Source organism: Python bivittatus, unplaced genomic scaffold, assembly GCF_059951505.1.
Source record: "Python bivittatus isolate LINGU-HERP-01145 unplaced genomic scaffold, Pbiv_v1 ctg000080_np1212, whole genome shotgun sequence".
Classification (NCBI taxonomy): Eukaryota; Metazoa; Chordata; class Lepidosauria; order Squamata; family Pythonidae; genus Python; species Python bivittatus.
Genome location: NW_028277035.1, coordinates 62,077,383 through 62,093,888, shown reverse-complemented (window position 1 = coordinate 62,093,888; position 16,506 = coordinate 62,077,383). Strand labels below are relative to the sequence as shown.

Genomic DNA, 16,506 nt, shown 5'->3' with positions numbered 1-16,506 from the left:
ATTTTTCTGTGCTTTATTGGAAGCTGTTGTGAAATAAGTATTTCTTCACAATATCATTGTGCCTCCAATTAGGCCACGTATCATCAACAGCATCATTAAGCGGCTGCTGGGCCCTTGAGAGCAGGCCAAACCAGTGAGGCCTGTTCTATGGCCTATTGTAAAAAAGCAAAACCCAGAAGCCATTGCTCCAAATGGAGCAAGGAATACACCAGAGGGCATTTTGCGGATGGCCGCTTCACACTGGGAGTGATGCTCACCTCAGATGTTGCTGACAGCTGCCATAGAGTCAGAAACTGGCCCATGGCTGGTCAGGCTTCCCTCTGGTGTTACCAGCTCCATTTTTTAAAATCAGTCTTCCTCAAACTGGTGCCCTTCAGATGCAATTTTCATTGATCCTGTTGGCTGGGCTGAAGAGACATATAGGCCAGGTATCTGAGGGGTGCAAATAGTAGATTGTCCTTTTTTTTTGCATGAGAGAGAGAGATGGAAAGGCTGACTGCTGTGGAAAGAGGAGCATGTTGGAAAAAAGGCAAGGCTCAAGTGGAGATGTTATAACTGGAGAAATGTTAAAATATGGCTGTGGTTTGATGATGGAGCAGCCATGTGACTTTATTTATTGTGTCTATAAGGACTGAATCTGTGCCTTGTGATTGGACAAATGCTATTGTTATGCCCCTATAAAAGGGGAAGGTGGCAAGAGTAAATGCCAAAACTATTGGGGAATTGGTTCATTAAATGTACCTGGGAAGATGCTTGGCAAAATTCTGATAGAAAGGGTAACAAGGTGACATTGTGTAAAATTTGGGAGGTGCAGTGCAGCCTTATGCTGGATAGGAGATGAGCACTGTTTCTTCAGCAGTTCATTCAGAAATTTATGAATGTGAGAGAGAAGTGTATGATAAAGTGAATAACTTTGAATTATGGAATGTTCTGCATGAGTATGGATCTGAAGGTTGGTTGCTGAATGCATTAAGAGGATTATGTGATAGAAATAAAAAATGTACTGTATGAGAAGAAATTGAAAGCTTAGTAACCAGTTCAACACAAAGGGTACAACAAAACCATGCAATGTCACCTTGTTTGCGTTTATGGATATGTGTGTAAGGAACACTTCTGGTAATGGTAGAGGTGTGTTGGTTGGGGACACAAACATATGTGTATTTTTGAATGCAGACAATGAGAACCTCAGTCTCTGGTCTGAGAACCTGAATGATTTGCAGCAAATGTTAGGTAGATTGTATGGTGGATCAAGGAGTTGAAAGTTAATGTATTAAAAGATCAAGATAGTTATGTTTGATGGGGAAATGAAATGAACAATAGCAAGTTATAATAAATAGTGGAAAATGTAGAACAAGTAGGAGAACTAGGGTACCTTTGTATAATGTGTACTAATGGTTGTGTATAACAATGTACTTCTGCTCTTTTTTATATGGAAGTGAGTTTGTATATGTCAGGTGAAACCTAAAAATAAGTTGAATGTAGTTAGAATGAGGTACTTAAGTGAGTTTGGTAAAACACAAAGAAATAGGATCAAGAATGAATAAGTGATGAATGATTGTAGATAGATTCACAAAAGTGAATAACCAACAAGAATTGATTGACGAAAGTAATTGATTCACAAAAGTGAATAATCAATATGAAAGAAGTATGTTGAGGTGGTTTGGTCATCTAGAGATGATTAAAGACAATCAGATTGCAAAATAAATATATGAAGGAAGAGTGAATGTATGGAGGGAAAGGAAAGATCAAGAAAGTTGTGGATGGAGTTAATGAGATCCTGAAAAAGAGCGAGGCCAGAAGTCTGAAGAACAATGTGCAATGTATGGAGTGGTATATGGACATAGTAAAAGTAAGGACAAAAAATTATGGACAGGTATAGTGAATGGTGTGGTCTGTCTATGCTTCCTTTCATGCCTGTAAATTCTTTGGCATTCCATTCCTGATTCTTTTTCTGCACTCTACTTGCCCCAAAAGAGAATGGTGTGGTGGGTATATGTATGTACAGTATGTATATCTGTAGCCTGCAATACAGAACAAAGAATCCATTATCTTGATCTGAAACAAACATAAAAGTAGACTTGAGTCACATGGGATTCTGCACAAGATTTTGTGCAGAGATGTTGCTGGTAGCGAAAATCCTATTCTATGTATTTGCAAACAACCTGATTAGTCAGAACAGCATCAATCTCTGTTTCCGAAAATATTTAGCCTAATTCAGAGTCCTATGTGACTCAAAAGTGTATAATTTCATTTTACTAAACTGGTTGACCCAAATAGAGATGCCTACAAGATTCTCACATCTTATTAGGCATTATAGGATTTGTTTAGTTTTGGCTTAGCATGTTGTCTGAACCCAGTGAATTTAGGCTGATTCAGTGATAAATAATTAAACATTTAGGACTCTGTGAGATGCGTGAACTGGGTCATGGCTGAATTCACACATTGTACATCGTCTTAATATGGTTTGTTAAGTTCAGCTTAGGTCTTCTATGAACTTAGTCATTGTGGTATGAAAACTGTAGTTTATGACTTGACTTATTGCATGAACCCAGAAAACTGGAGTTTATTCAATAACCCACCCGATTTCTGAACACCACCATTGCCTCATTTTCTCGGTGCTGCTTGCTGTTTTTTCCACAGGTTATGTGAAATGCTGAGTTAGAAGCAAGTTTGTTGGCGGAGGTGGCATGTTGTCTGGATTAATGCGTCCAGAATAAAGTACCGTGATTTCTTGAGTATTCTCAGAATGTAACATTTGGCTTTCAATGGACAAGGTACTTTCCTTAATCTTAGTGGGAGGTCAGATTGTGGACAAACCATTGAGATTCAAAGGAAATCTGACAGAGGCCCCAGCCTTACCCTGTAAAGCCCTCCGGGTCTCTCCAGCCAGAGAAGGAAACAGATTTTTGAGTTGGCAGGCCTCCACTGCACCTCCAAGCTAGGCGGGGTGTGGGGGCGGGGGGAGAGGAGGAGGAAGCTAGAGCATCTTGGCTAACATTTGATTGCCAAGCATGACTTGGAAATGGCAATTTACTCAGCCTTGGAGCTTGCTGTACCTGAGCTGGCTGGCAATGGCTGGTCCCTCCTTACTGGTCGATAGATGATGGATGATAAAACAAATTCAGTCACAATTGCATTTTAAGGAATAATTTTTAGTACATATTTGTAACCTTTGTCCCTGGCTTGCTTGGTTCTCAGAGTAGGCACTGTGCCTGAGGTGAACACACTGGGAAGAATTGACGGGAAATGTTTCACGATTTAAACAAATAAATCCGTAGGTATTTTTTCATGCCTGCTGCCCAGTTCTTCCTATCCTGTTAAGCTAAATATTTGCACAGTAGTACTAGTGCAAATGGGGGGCGAGCAAGGCATGAGTGTATTTCATTCTGGCGGCTGTGCATTGCCATCAGCTGCGTTCTCTCTCTCTCTCTCCCTGTCTGTGTGTTTTTCTTAGCAAGGTCAAGACGAGTTTTGCAGTCCAAACGGTTCACTGCAATTCTCTACAGGATATCCTCGTTTTACTTTAATGGGGAGGAAATTAATGAAACATACAGGCCCTGGGGCTTTGAATACTATACATTAATATTATCCCAACTCGTTGTGGTATGCGCTCTGTCTCAGACTAAACTTTACACTGGACGGAGGAAGCAGTGATCAGATTCAGGTGCCTGTGAAATTTAAGTTGGGGGGCTGGGAAGTGAAGGAGGAGGCATGCGGGGGGAGAAAGAAAAGCAAGGCTTAAAGTAGTTTCCTTCCGTTTCAGCTCTCGTTAGTGTGAGAAGCAGGGAGGGCCAGTTGAAACCAAGCTGATGCATTGCAAGTAGGGATGACTCTTGTTCTTGACTTAAGGGTTTCTGAGTACCAGATGTTGAGGACAAACAGTTGATTTTAAAGGGACCCGATCCACCTATTTGTTGTGACAGCTGAATGGAGCTTCCCTGTTTAGGGGAAGTGAACCTTTGGATACCAGAAAGTCGGAGCCAAATAGCAGGGTAACTGCTGCTTTCATACCTGGTTTATCACTACTAGAAGCACTTATCTGGCCACTGTCAGGAGCAGGACCCTTGGCTTGCTTCAAGAGGGTTTCCTTTCAGTTCATGGCCTTCACATTGTTGGTGAATTTCTGGTTGATAGGGTTGAAAATAAACTGCAGAACATGATCAGAGCTTAACATGATTTAGGAAGACCATTCTTTGGGGGGGGGGGTTGTGAGTCTTTTGTAGTAGTAAATTTCTTGCTGTGAGATGCAAACTCCCATCAAACCAGCCATTCAGATGTCCTAGAACTTTGTTCAAGTATATCTTGTTTGAATCGAGGGGTGAGGAAAACGATCCATTGCTGGGGTTGGATTGCTCCCCTGGTCCCTGTTAGGAGCCAAATGATGCTTGTGGGCAGAGCCTGGTCAAAGGCCATCTCTTCCATCTATCCTTTCTGGAGCCAGTATACTCTAATCAAGGTAGTGGAGGAACAAACAGTATATCAGCCACAGGGGAGAATCTTGCCTCTGTTTGGTGCTTTTGATTATTCTTCTTCTTTAACAAGGGAAAGGAAACATATGCTGTAAAGCTGGAGGGAGGGAACACACAGCTTCGGGGGGGAAAACCCTCAGGAAAACAGTGCTCACAAAATGGAAAAGCATCCTAGTGAAGGAGGTGACAGATTCTTGTTTTGCTTTCCTCTGGCACGCTTGAGTGCAGGTGCTGTGGGAGCACAGGTCCACTCTCCAGTGGAGGGCTAGGCCTCTCCATCCAGCCCTCAAAGCCTGAAGTGGGTCCTCCCTTCCTGAAGCCCTCTACACCTGGTCCCCTCATCTGAGCATTGTTTCCCTTTAATATTTCCCACCAGGAAAGATGGGAGCTAAGCTGGGTCACCAGGGAATTCTTGCTTCGAGGTTCTCCTTGTGCTTCCTCTGTGCTTTGCTTTTCCCAATAGACAAGGAGGGGCCATGCCTGTCCCACTTGATAGTAGCTACTTGAATGACCTTGAGGTGGCCATTGTCTGGTAAAGCAGCCTGTTCTATCCAGGAATTCCTCTTCCAGTCCCCTGGAATTGCAGGATAGAAGAGACCCCTGAATGCTCTGTGGGTTTTCTAGATGACCGTGCTAGTGATTCTGTGGAGGCTTTGGCCTCGCTGTGGAATGTGGAGATGGAAAGTATCATTCCCACCAGGCTCCCAAGCGTCCACTCTAGGCTTACGAATCCCTTTAATGTTTCCTGGTTATGGGCAATGAAATGAGGCTGGCAATAGCCAGGCCTGAGTGGTACAACTCAAGGAGCAAATTTGACTCTGAATTCATGGGAGGGCGCGTTGTCTGCCTTCTGTTGGAAGTAAGAATTTTTTTTAAGCCCTTATTTCTCTCTTCTGTTGCTTCTTCAAGATGTTATCCAGAAGAATTGTTTGGCGAGCAGGAGATCTGGCTCAGGAATTGAATTCTCAGTTAATGTCTGGATCAATTTGTTAAGTGCTTTAAAGAGAAACTTATTTATCATCCTATAACTTTGCATGCTGCAATTATGTCAGCATCAGAGATGCTGTCTGAAGCACTGCCAAAGTCAGAGTTTGGGGTATCAGTTTTAGTTGTTGCAGCCTAAGGAAGCAGACAAGATGCTTGAATTAGTCCTTCTCACCACATGTAGGCTCCCATGACTAATAAGATTTAACTGGATATGTGTGTTTGCAGGGGCCGGGGGTGGGGAGAGGGAATGACGGTGCTTAATTGGAGTTATCCAGGGTTGGTGAATACAGGTGCTGATAGTCGCTGTCTTCTGAAATAGGGCTCCTATTGCTAATATCTCACCTCCTAATATCTTTTTAAAACTTTTTAAAAATGTCACACTTTTTAAAAATGTAGCCTTGAAGGATCACAGTGCAGGGGATGGGATGGAGTGGGGCTGGGTGGATAGCTTTCATTTTTCTAGAGCATAAAATAGGTACATTAAGCCTACTAGAGGCTTTATACACCTAACATAGGACTTGTTAAAGTAAGAGGGAAATCATACTCTCAAAAACTGTGATTTGCCACTGAGTGTCATCTATATGATCTTGGGGGGACTCCAAGGGCTATGAAAGCAGAGCTGACTACCCCAATCTAAACCCATTCCAGAATGATTCAGACTGGAGTTTGAAACCAAAACAGCTTTGGTCACATTGACATGATCTGCTCAAAGTAAGGGATTGCGGGGAGGGCAACTCTATTGTATCTTACTGGATCAGCTCTCTAGAGTGAGAACTAGAAGCACAGACTCATAGTAATGCTGCCATTAAGCAGGGTTGCTTCTAGAGGGATACACCTGAGAGCCAAATCTGATGGAAGTGGGATAAATGTTGCACAAACAATCACTGTGAAATTTTTACTGAGCCCTAGAAACAGTGAGCTATGGCTTCTGCAGGTTTCTATCTTGTCCCCTATGCTATTTAATGTTTAGATGAATTCACTGCGTGAGATTGTCAGGGGTTTGGAGTTAGGGGTTTGGAGTTGGGGGCTTTCAGTATGCTGATGATACCCAACCCTATTTCTCTCTATTATTAGGATCAGGTAAGGCTCTGTGAATCATTAGCCCCATCTGGAAATTGAATTCAGATGGTTCGTTTCTGTGAACTAGCAGTTCCCAGACTGGGACTTGAATAAACAACCTGCTTTGAGTAGAGTTATGTTCTCCTTGAGGAAAGTGAATGCAACCTAGTTTGGGAATATTCCTAGTTTTCCCTTTCTCTCTAGAGGCCAAGGAAACCTTGATAGCTCAGAGTGTGTTTACCTGCTTTGGCTTCCCTACCCGCTATGATTGTTGCTGGACAGTGATATCAAGCAGTTCCTATTGTAGATTACCTCAATATACTTTACATGAGAATATCCTTGAAGATCATCCTGAAGCTAGTGACAGATGCAACAGATTTTGGACTGCTGTCAAAAATAGCAACTTGAAACTCTGCTGATTTGATAAAGAACGTCAGTAGCTTTCCATACATTTCCAGTTCAACATTCAGAGATGTTAGGGATGGTGTTTAAAGCCCTAACTAGTTTGAGATTTTGAAAACTGAAGGGAGATTTCTCCCTCCAAGCAACTGCCTGGGGATTAAGATATTGCAGTAGCCCTTCCACAGCTTCTCCCCATTGGGAGTGGTGCCTGAACGGGAAATATAAAACAGAACAACTTCTAGGATTGTGTGTCCAGTTACAGAATGCCCTCCCTGCAGGGATCACATCAGTTTAAATTTGGTGGCATATTAAGGCATATTAAGGCAAATAACCTTTGTCTGTGATCTTCACTGATTCTAATTCAGTTGTGTTTTTTAGTTTTATAGTTAGTTGTGTTTTGGCTGCCATTATATTATGGGCCCTATAATTTCCTGTTATTTGCCTTTACTGAGATTTCTGAATATAAGGCAGATTGGTAATATTTTATTTAATACATAAGAATAAGTGTTTTGAGGTGGCCACTCTTTGGGGCTTTACTCATCTTTCATAACAGTAATGTCAAGGGCTTGGTGAATCGGTCAGACAGATATAATTTCAAGTCACTCCAAGCTTCCCAGGCAAGTGTACAACTTGCAAGTTGACTTGAAATAAGTCCTACTGCATTTGATGGGATTTACTCCCTGGTAGTTATAGGTCAGATTGTGGCCTAAGCCCCTCCTTTCAGCTAAGGGCTCCCTCCCATGCATGGATATGGTACAGGAGAGCACCTGCAAATCACTTGGCTGTCTAAAAACATCAAGTTGATGGAGAAAGAGATTAATAAGTATTATGACCTGCAAGAAAGAGTCTGGCATTCTTGAGCTGAGCAGCATAGCTAAGTCTTCCTTTGATTTATTTCTTTGAAAAATGGGAAAGGTGGTAGTTGGGCTTACTTCAGGTCACACCAAAAGTTAATTGGAGAGCAAAGTTCTCATTCGGATTTCCATTGACTAGCCGTTTTGGAACGTCACATCTAAAGGTTGCTTCCATTTTGCTGATCAGAGATCTTTAACATATAACCGCATTAGGCCCAGAACTAGCAACAGGGCTTTCAGTTATTGTTTCCTTTATCTTCTTTTTATGCTCTCCTTCATGGTGCCAACTGACTCCGATTACAACCTTTGGTACTAGCCTTCCATCAAAAGGGAACAAAATCTTTCACATTTTTGGCTGGGAGTTAGAGAATGAAAGCTTGTTTGGAGAAATCAAGAAAAAAGAAATGGAAAGGTCACCATGGTGGTTTTTTCTATGAGGAATTATTGGGGCATTCTTTCCCTTCGCCCAGATGTTCAAATTCTGCATATTTTCTATAGGCTTGAAGAAGAAGAAAAAAACCTCTCAAATCCTTGCTTCATCCATTTGATTTTAAACATTGTTGATCTGTTTGCCTTGTGGAAAAACCACAGCTTGAATATTACCACATTTTCTAGAGTAAAGGCCCTGCCTTGGGATACAGGGACAATTTATTAAGGGAAATATCTTTAATTAATTTGTGCACAAGTTCGTATTTTTCTTTAATTCTTCTCCCCAGGCTCTTGACCCATAGTAATGAAATCTGAGAATCCTTTTCAGAAAATGACTTTCTCAGCATTTTTGTTCCTTTTAAAGTTAAGTGTATCACATAATGACCATGAAATGTTACCCTTTATTAGGAACACACTTTTCACTGAGAGTCTTCAAATAGACTTTATTACCAAAAGCTTGACTTTAAGCTGCTATCTGCTTGCTTTGCCAAATTGGATGAGGCTGGTTTGTATGTCCTAAAGCCTGTCAGAAGATTTTGCTTAACTCTCTGGATACATATCTTGAAAAGTAATCTGGAATACAGTTTGATTTAGGACACTGACCTGCTGGATTATAAGACACCTGTAACCTTCTCCAGTTTAGCAACAGCTAAAGATGCCTAGAATAATTAAGCATTCAAGTAGCACCTGGCTGAAGGGCAAGGAATGGGTTATGGGGGCTAACTTAAGGCAGAAAGAGGCAACTTGCTGCCCTCTGGAAGTTCTGAGTTACTTCCCCCATCAGGAACAGCTAGCGCAGCCCATGGTCCAGAATTGTAGTCTATATAGAGATTTGAAAAACATGTTCTTGTTCAATCCAAACTGTCATCTCAGATAAATGGATATTTCTCAACAGTATCCATGTATAAAGATGGCCTCCTTTTGAAAGAGTAGGATAAGGAGATTTTTTTGAATTCTGTGTTGAATTCTACGGAGACCTACTTCATATACTTACTGTTGGAAACTCTGAGCAATTACTGGCAGGAATTAAGTTTGCAACATATAGTAAAGAGCCTTATTTACAAATGGTTGCTCCTTTGGACGGCCAAATGTGGAGGAGTTTTAGAAGGCAGATTGTTGTAGTGAGTAGAACTGGACATGGACTAGGGTAGCTGAACTCACAGCCTTACCAAAGAGATTCTCTGCACAGCACAGCCATGAACCCTCAATCTCTACTAACTCACCACACTATTGATTTTTAGGGCTAAGAAGGAATAACCTGCCTATGCACGTGCCCATTTGCTCTTTGAAACAAAAGCAACATATACTTTACCACCTGTGATGGAATGGAATTATGAAGGCCAGGCTCAGAGAGATAAACATTTTCTTAGCTCCCCGGAAGAGCGTGGGAGGAACAAGAGGATGAGACTGGCACTTCCCTGAGGAATTCACACTGTTGTGGCTGGCTGACTTTGGGAGCTGGGGTTTCAGTCTGGGAAGACTCTTGCTAGAGGTTGTAGCTAATAAACATAACTGGACTGAATTTGCACTGTCTCTTGGAGTTCCTTGGGCTAGGCCTGACACCACCATTAATTTTCAGGGGCTTAAAATCTGAATTCCACAGGCTCTATTTTTATCGGTGGATATTCAGATGAAGTACTATTTGCTCAGTTCCACTTCAAGGCAGCAAGTCTTTTCAGATGCTTGGCTCAAACTGAGATCTTTCCTCCTTTCCAACATTTTACATCTTCAGTTTCTGTCCAAGGGCTGCAGCTTGTGTGAGCATTGGTATATGGGAGAATTACAGAACTCTCTGAGAAGCTAATCTTCAGTTTTGAACTGGCACTTAATGCTATGTGGGTCACGTTTTCCCTGTTAGATCACAGTCTGGCTTGCAAACCATTGGTGTGCTTTTTGAGGACAGACCACAGGCTCGTTGGCTGCACGTGCTTCTTGCTCAGCTGTGGCTCTCGTTGCCCTAGCCCTGCAATGGCAGCCTGTATTTTCCCCTTGTTTTGCTCTCGCTCCGTGGTTTAGACCAGTCGGTAGGCTCTCCCTGCCAACCCCCTCGGTCTCTCCATACTGGGTTTGCCCCAACTGCCACTCCTTGACCCATCCGTTATTTCAACCTTCGTTATTAAACTGGCCCCCAGTTGTTATCAGGAAGATTCAGGAAGGTGGGTGAAAAAGGAAACATAATCTTATCTGGAAATAGAAAATATGATAAGGGCCCCCTATCTTGAAGCTGCAGGGTCCTCGTGGTAGGGTTGCAGCAGTTCCTTTGAGCATAATCACTGACACCATCTCTGCTAAATCACCTTTCACACAGCTCAAGCCTTTGATACAAAGGCCTCCAGCAAAATTAGAGCAGGGTGGATGAAACCCCATAGCCAAAGTATTAAAGACGGGGCTGATCAGAATTGTAGGGAAGCACCCAGCTATAATTGCTGTAATGAGGATGGGAGGTTGGAGAGACAAGGCAGAGGTGGAGGGAGCTGGCCCGCCTGTGCCTGGCCTGGCCTGGCCTGTGGCTTGATGTGCAAAGCAAGATAAGTAGTGAGGGGGAATGAAACATTTTTTGATCTACGAGTCTGGGATAGCTTTCAGTAGGTGGCAGCACCTGGCTGGATTCAAAAGCTAAGCATGGTTCAGGGTCTAATTAGGACTTGGATGGGAGAACGGTAGGGAATACTAGCTGAAGTCCAGTTGGGGAACTAAAAAACCTGAAAACCCTTCCTGGAAGAAGGCCATGGCAAATCACTTCTGTACTGTTGGCAGTCCATGTCAGCACCAGGAGCTCAGCTGGACTTAACTTCCCCTGGTTTAAGCCCTAAGAGCAAAAAGCAGCGAGTTCAGGGTTCAAGGTTCAGTATTTCAACAGTTTTGCTCAGGATGGATAGATGCTGACTCCCTGTCCTTGTAGTCCCTGGTTAGTTCCAATAAGTGTTCCAAACTAATTAACGCAAACGTCACCTCATTTTCTTGCCTTGCTAGATTTGAAATGTCACAGTTTGGCAAATGTGTTCACAAAAACACAAAGCCCAGAATAATAAAGCAGATACATTTCTGTCAGCCCCACTAGGTAGACCAGACCAGGAAATCAACACCACAGGAAGGCTAAAGCTACTTTTATTGAGATTGGCTAGAATAACAGAATCTTGGAAGTCTGATTGTGCCGTACCTTCTCCCTGTTACTGTACTCCAATCAGTTAGGGAGGCATCTGCCTGAGCCACTTCTGAATGTTCTCATTGCCCTGGACTTAAACAATGTTTCATCCCCTTTTGCCTAGGTAATGGTTCCTGCATACAGTAATACCTTGGTTCATGAACGCTTCTGTTCACGAACAATTCGGTTCACAAACAGCACTGTTCGCAAAATTTTGCTTCCGTTCGCAAACTCCGCATCGGGTGACAAACACGGCCCGCGGCCATCTTCCCTGCTCTGACACGTGGTCGTGGCTTCCTGTAGGCGAGGGGGACTTTCCCCCCAAACAATAACCGCCTCCCCACCCGCCTTCCTGTCCTCCACGCCAGAAGTCGCCTCAAGCAAGGTTAGTATTCTCTCTCTTCATACTGTATTGTACTGTACTTTGTTTCATATTTTTGTGGTTTATAAAAAAAAATACATATGGTTCAGAATGGATTAATCTTATTTACATTGAACCTTATGGGAAAATTTGATTTGGTTGGTGACCAAAATCGGTTGGCAACCACATTCGTAGGGGTCAGAACAGATTAACCTTATTTACGTTGAACCTTATGGGGAAATTTGATTCGGTTCGCGACCAATTCGGTTCGTGACCAGAATCGTGGAATGAATTAAGTTCGTGAACTGAGGTACCACTGTATTTCCATCAAGATCACCTTCCTTGCTCTCTACAGTTTCTGAGTAGTTTTAAGGGCTGTAAGTTCTGAATACAAAGAATGGCTATATGACCCCATGAATCTTAATTAGAATCCTTGATTCAAAATGGTAGAATTATACAATTTCATGTATAGTAAGGTTTCTGCCTGGGGCATTTAAACAAAGGCATGTCATAGAATACAAGAGTTGGAAGGCATCTTGATGTTCTTCCAGTCCAAGGACCTGTCCCACTACAGCATCTCCAATCATCCATCCATCTATCCACTTCAAATACTGCCAGTGAAACAGTGACCAAGTAAGCAAGACAACTGCTGAGTTCTTACACTAAGAATATGAGCATGTAAAGAAGTGTCCTGCTGCTCAAACCAAAGGGCTATCAAATCCCTTTTTTAAAACAATCTAAGTTCGTGGCCCCTGCTTCAATTTATGGCAGCTGGCCCCATAAATTGTTTAGAACCTCTTGCTAGTGCCAAAGAAAGGCTTAAGCAGGTCTGTTAATCCAAACTATTTTTCTTTCTTTTCAGAATAATGTTCTTATGCAGAGAGGAGAAGGATGCCATGGCATTTATATTGTTGTTGTTGTTTAGTCGTTAAGTCGTGTCCGACTCTTCGTGACCCCATGAACCATATTGCGCCAGGCCTTCCTGTCCTTCACTGCCTCCCTGAGTTTGCTCAGTTTCATGCTCATTGCTTCAGTGATGCTATCTAACCATCTCATCCTCTGCCGTCCTCTTCTCCTTTTGCCTTCAATCTTTCCCAGCATCAGGGTCTTCTCCAAAGAGATCTCTCTTCGCATTAGGTGGCCAAAATATCTGAGCTTGAGCTTCATTATCGATCCTTCCAATGAGCAATCAGGGTTGATTTCCTTTAAGATTGACTGGTTTGACCTCCTAGCAGTCCAGGGAACTCTTAAGAGTCTTCTCCAGCACCACAGTTCAAAGGCATCAATTCTTCGGCGCTCGGCCTTTTTTAAGGTCCAGCTCTCACAGCCATACATTACTACTGGAAAAACCATAGCTTTGACTATGCGGATCTTTGTCGGCAAGGTGACGTCTCTGCTTTTTAATATGCTATCTAGGCTTGCCATAGCTTTCCTCCCAAGGAGCAAGCGTCTTTTAATTTCATGGCTGCAGTCTCCGTCTGCGGTGATCTTGGAGCCCAAATAAATGAAGTCTGTTACTGCTTCCATTTCTACCCCTTCTATTTGCCAGGAATTGATGGGTCCAGATGCCATGATCTTAGTTTTTTTAATGTTGAGTTTCAAGCCAGCTTTTGCACTCTCCTCTTTCACCCTCATCAAGAGGCTCTTTAGTTCTTCTTCACTTTCTGCCATTAGGGTGGTATCGTCCGCATATCTGAGGTTGTTGATGATTCTCCCTGCAATCTTAATTCCGGCTTGTGATTCTTCCAGCCTGGCATTTCTCATGATGTACTCTGCATATAGGTTAAATAAGCAGGGTGACAGTATACAGCCTTGTCGTACACCTTTCCCTATTTTGAACCAATCGGTTGTTCCATGACCGGTTCTAACTGTTGCTTCTTGGCCCGCATACAGATTTCTCAGGAGACAGGTAAGGTGGTCTGGTACTCCCATCTCTTTAAGAATTTGCCACAGTTTGTTGTGATCCACACAATCAAAGGCTTTTGCATAGTCAATGAAGCAGAAGTAGATATTTTTCTGGAACTCTCGTGCTTTCTCCATGATCCAGCGAATGTTGGCGATTTGATCTCTAGTTCCTCTGCCTCTTCGACACCCAGCTTGTACATCCGGTAGTTCTCGGTTCATATATTGCTGAAGCCTAGCTTGTAGGATTTTGAGCATAACCTTGCTAGCATGTGAAATGAGTGCAATTGTGCGATAGTTTGAGCATTCTTTGGCGTTGCCCTTCTTTGGAATTGGAACGTAAACTGACCTTTTCCAATCCCGTGGCCACTGTTGCATTTTCCAAACTTGCTGGCATATTGAGTGCAGCACTTTAACACCATCATCTTTTAGTATTTTAAATAACTCAGCTGGAATCCTGTCATCTCCACTAGCTTTGTTGTTAGCAATGCTTCCTAAGGCCCACTTGACTTCACTCTCTAGGATGTCTGGCTCAAGGTCAGTGATCACACCAACGTGGACATCAGGGACATTAAGATCTTTCTTGTATAGTTCTTCTGTGTATTCTTGCCACCTCTTCTTAATCTCTTCTGCTTCTGTTAGGTCCCTGCCTTTTTTGTCCTTTATCATGCCCATCTTTGCACTAAACGTTCCTTTCATATCTCCAATTTTCTTGAAGAGATCTATAGTCTTCCCCATTCTATTGTTTTCCTCAATTTCTTTGCATTGTTCATTTAAGAAGGCCTTCTTATCTCTCCTGGCTATTCTCTGGAAATCTGCATTCAGTTGCTTATATCTTTCCCTTTCACCCTTGCTTTTCGCATTCCTTCTTTCCACAGCTATTTGTAAAGCCTCATCAGACAGCCATTTTGCTTTCTTGCATTTCTTTTTCTTTGGGATGGTTTTAGTTGCTGCCTCCTGTACAATGTTACGGACCTCCGTCCATAGTTCTTCAGGCACTCTGTCTACCAAATCTAATCCTCTAAATCTATTCATCACCTTCACTGTGTACTCACAAGGAATATGATCTAAGTCATACCTGAGTGGTCTAGTGGTTTTCCCTACATTCTTCAATTTAAGCCTAAATTTTGCAGTAAGAAGCTCATGATCTGAGCCACAGTCAGCTCCTGGTCTTGTTTTTGCTGTCTGTATAGAGCTTCTCCATCTTTGGCTGCAAAGTATATAATCAATCTGGTTTCGGTATTGACCATCTGGTGATGTCCATGTGTAGAGTCGTCTCTTGTGTTGTTGGAAAAGAGTGTTTGCTATGACTAGCTTGTTCTCTTGACAGAACTCTATTAGCCTTTGCCCTGCTTCATTTTGTACTCCAAGGCCAAATTTGCCTGTTATTCCGATTACTCCTTGACTTCCTACTTTAGCATTCCAATCCCCTATGATGAAAAGGACATCTTTTTGGTGCTAGTTCTAGAAGGTGTTGTAGGTCTTCATAGAAGCGGTCAACTTCAGCTTCTTCAGCATCAGTGGTTGGGGCATAGACTTGGATGACTGTGATATTGAATGGTTTGCCTTGGATACGCACTGAGATCATTCTGTCGTTTTTGAGGTTGTACCCCATTACTGCCTTTCCCACTCTCTTATTGACTATGAGTGCAACTCCATTTCTTCTAAGGGTTTCTTGCCCACAGTAGTAGATATAATGGTCACCCGAATTAAATTCACCCATTCCCGTCCATTTCAGTTCGCTGATTCCCAAGATGTCGACGTTCAATCTTGTCATCTCATGTTTGACCACATCCAGCTTGCCTTGGTTCATAGATCTTACATTCCAGGTACCTAGACAATATTGTTCTTTACAGCATCGGACCTTCTTTTCGCTTCCAGATACATCCACAGCTGAACGTCCTTTCGGCTTTGGCCCAGCCGCTTCACTCTTTCTGGAGCTACTTGGAAATGCCCTCCGCTCTTCCCCAGTAGCATATTGGACACCTTCCGACCTGAGGGGCTCATCTTCCGGCATCATATCTTTTAGCCTTTTAACATTGTCCATGGGGTTTTCTTGGCAAGGATTCTGGAGTGGGTTGCCATTTCCTTCTCCAGTGGACCACATTTTGTCAGAACTCTCTGTCATGACCTGTCCGTCTTGGGTGGCCCTGCACGGTATAGCTCATGGCTTCACTGAGTTACGCAAGCCCCTTCGCCACGACAAGGCAGTGATCCATGAAGAGGGGCATTTATATTATATCACAGTAATTCATTATCTAAGCCAGCAACATTATTTCTGAAGATGCATCATGCTCTTAAATACAAAAGGCTCTCCCTTTTCTTTTTCCTCTTCCCTTCATACCCATGAGGAGCTCTATGAGCAAGACTGCATTAGACATTCTTCTTAGCTTTCTCATCCAAAGACTGTTGGTTCTACTATTCATTGAGAGAATTTGGAGAGCAGAACACCATCTCAGAGGGATTGCTGTCAAAATTCAGAGTGAACCTTAGTAACTTTCAATTTTTCAGATTTCCCAGCTGTTCTTGGATAAGGGTTTTTTTTTTAACTTTTTGCCATTATTCTTGGCTTTCAAATAAAGGCATTTTGGAGTGTTACCTGTCGATTCATAGATGGTGCTTAAAACAGCCATCTTCAACCCAATGTCTTGCAGATGTGCGTGCAGTATAAGAGTGGGGACAAAAGACTTATTGGGAGCATGTCCCTCATTGCAGTTGAATGTAATGATTCTCTTAGCAATCTCAGCTATCAATTTCCTGAACAATAATTCTTTCATTCGAAAGACAGATCTTGCTAGTGGCCAACCTGGGAATTACAGCCATAAAGTAAAACAGATGGACAAGATGGTGATACCCAAGCCTTCCAAGCATTGCAGCAGCTAAATCCCCCCAAAAAGA

At 42.6% G+C, this 16,506-nt stretch overlaps 1 protein-coding gene across 3 annotated transcripts in view; it reads left to right on the top strand.

Annotated features, from left to right (window-relative positions):
- EEFSEC (eukaryotic elongation factor, selenocysteine-tRNA specific) overlaps positions 1–16,506 on the top strand; it is a 344,759-nt gene that overhangs the window by 243,763 nt on the left and 84,490 nt on the right. Inside the window, exon 7 of one of the 3 annotated variants that reach the window (XR_015794903.1) lies at positions 11,470–11,730. The exons of the other annotated variants lie outside the window; for them this stretch is intronic. The gene's annotated coding sequence lies outside the window, so the exon portion shown is untranslated. The remainder of the gene's footprint in view (positions 1–11,469; positions 11,731–16,506) is intronic. 3 annotated transcript variants of the gene reach the window in all.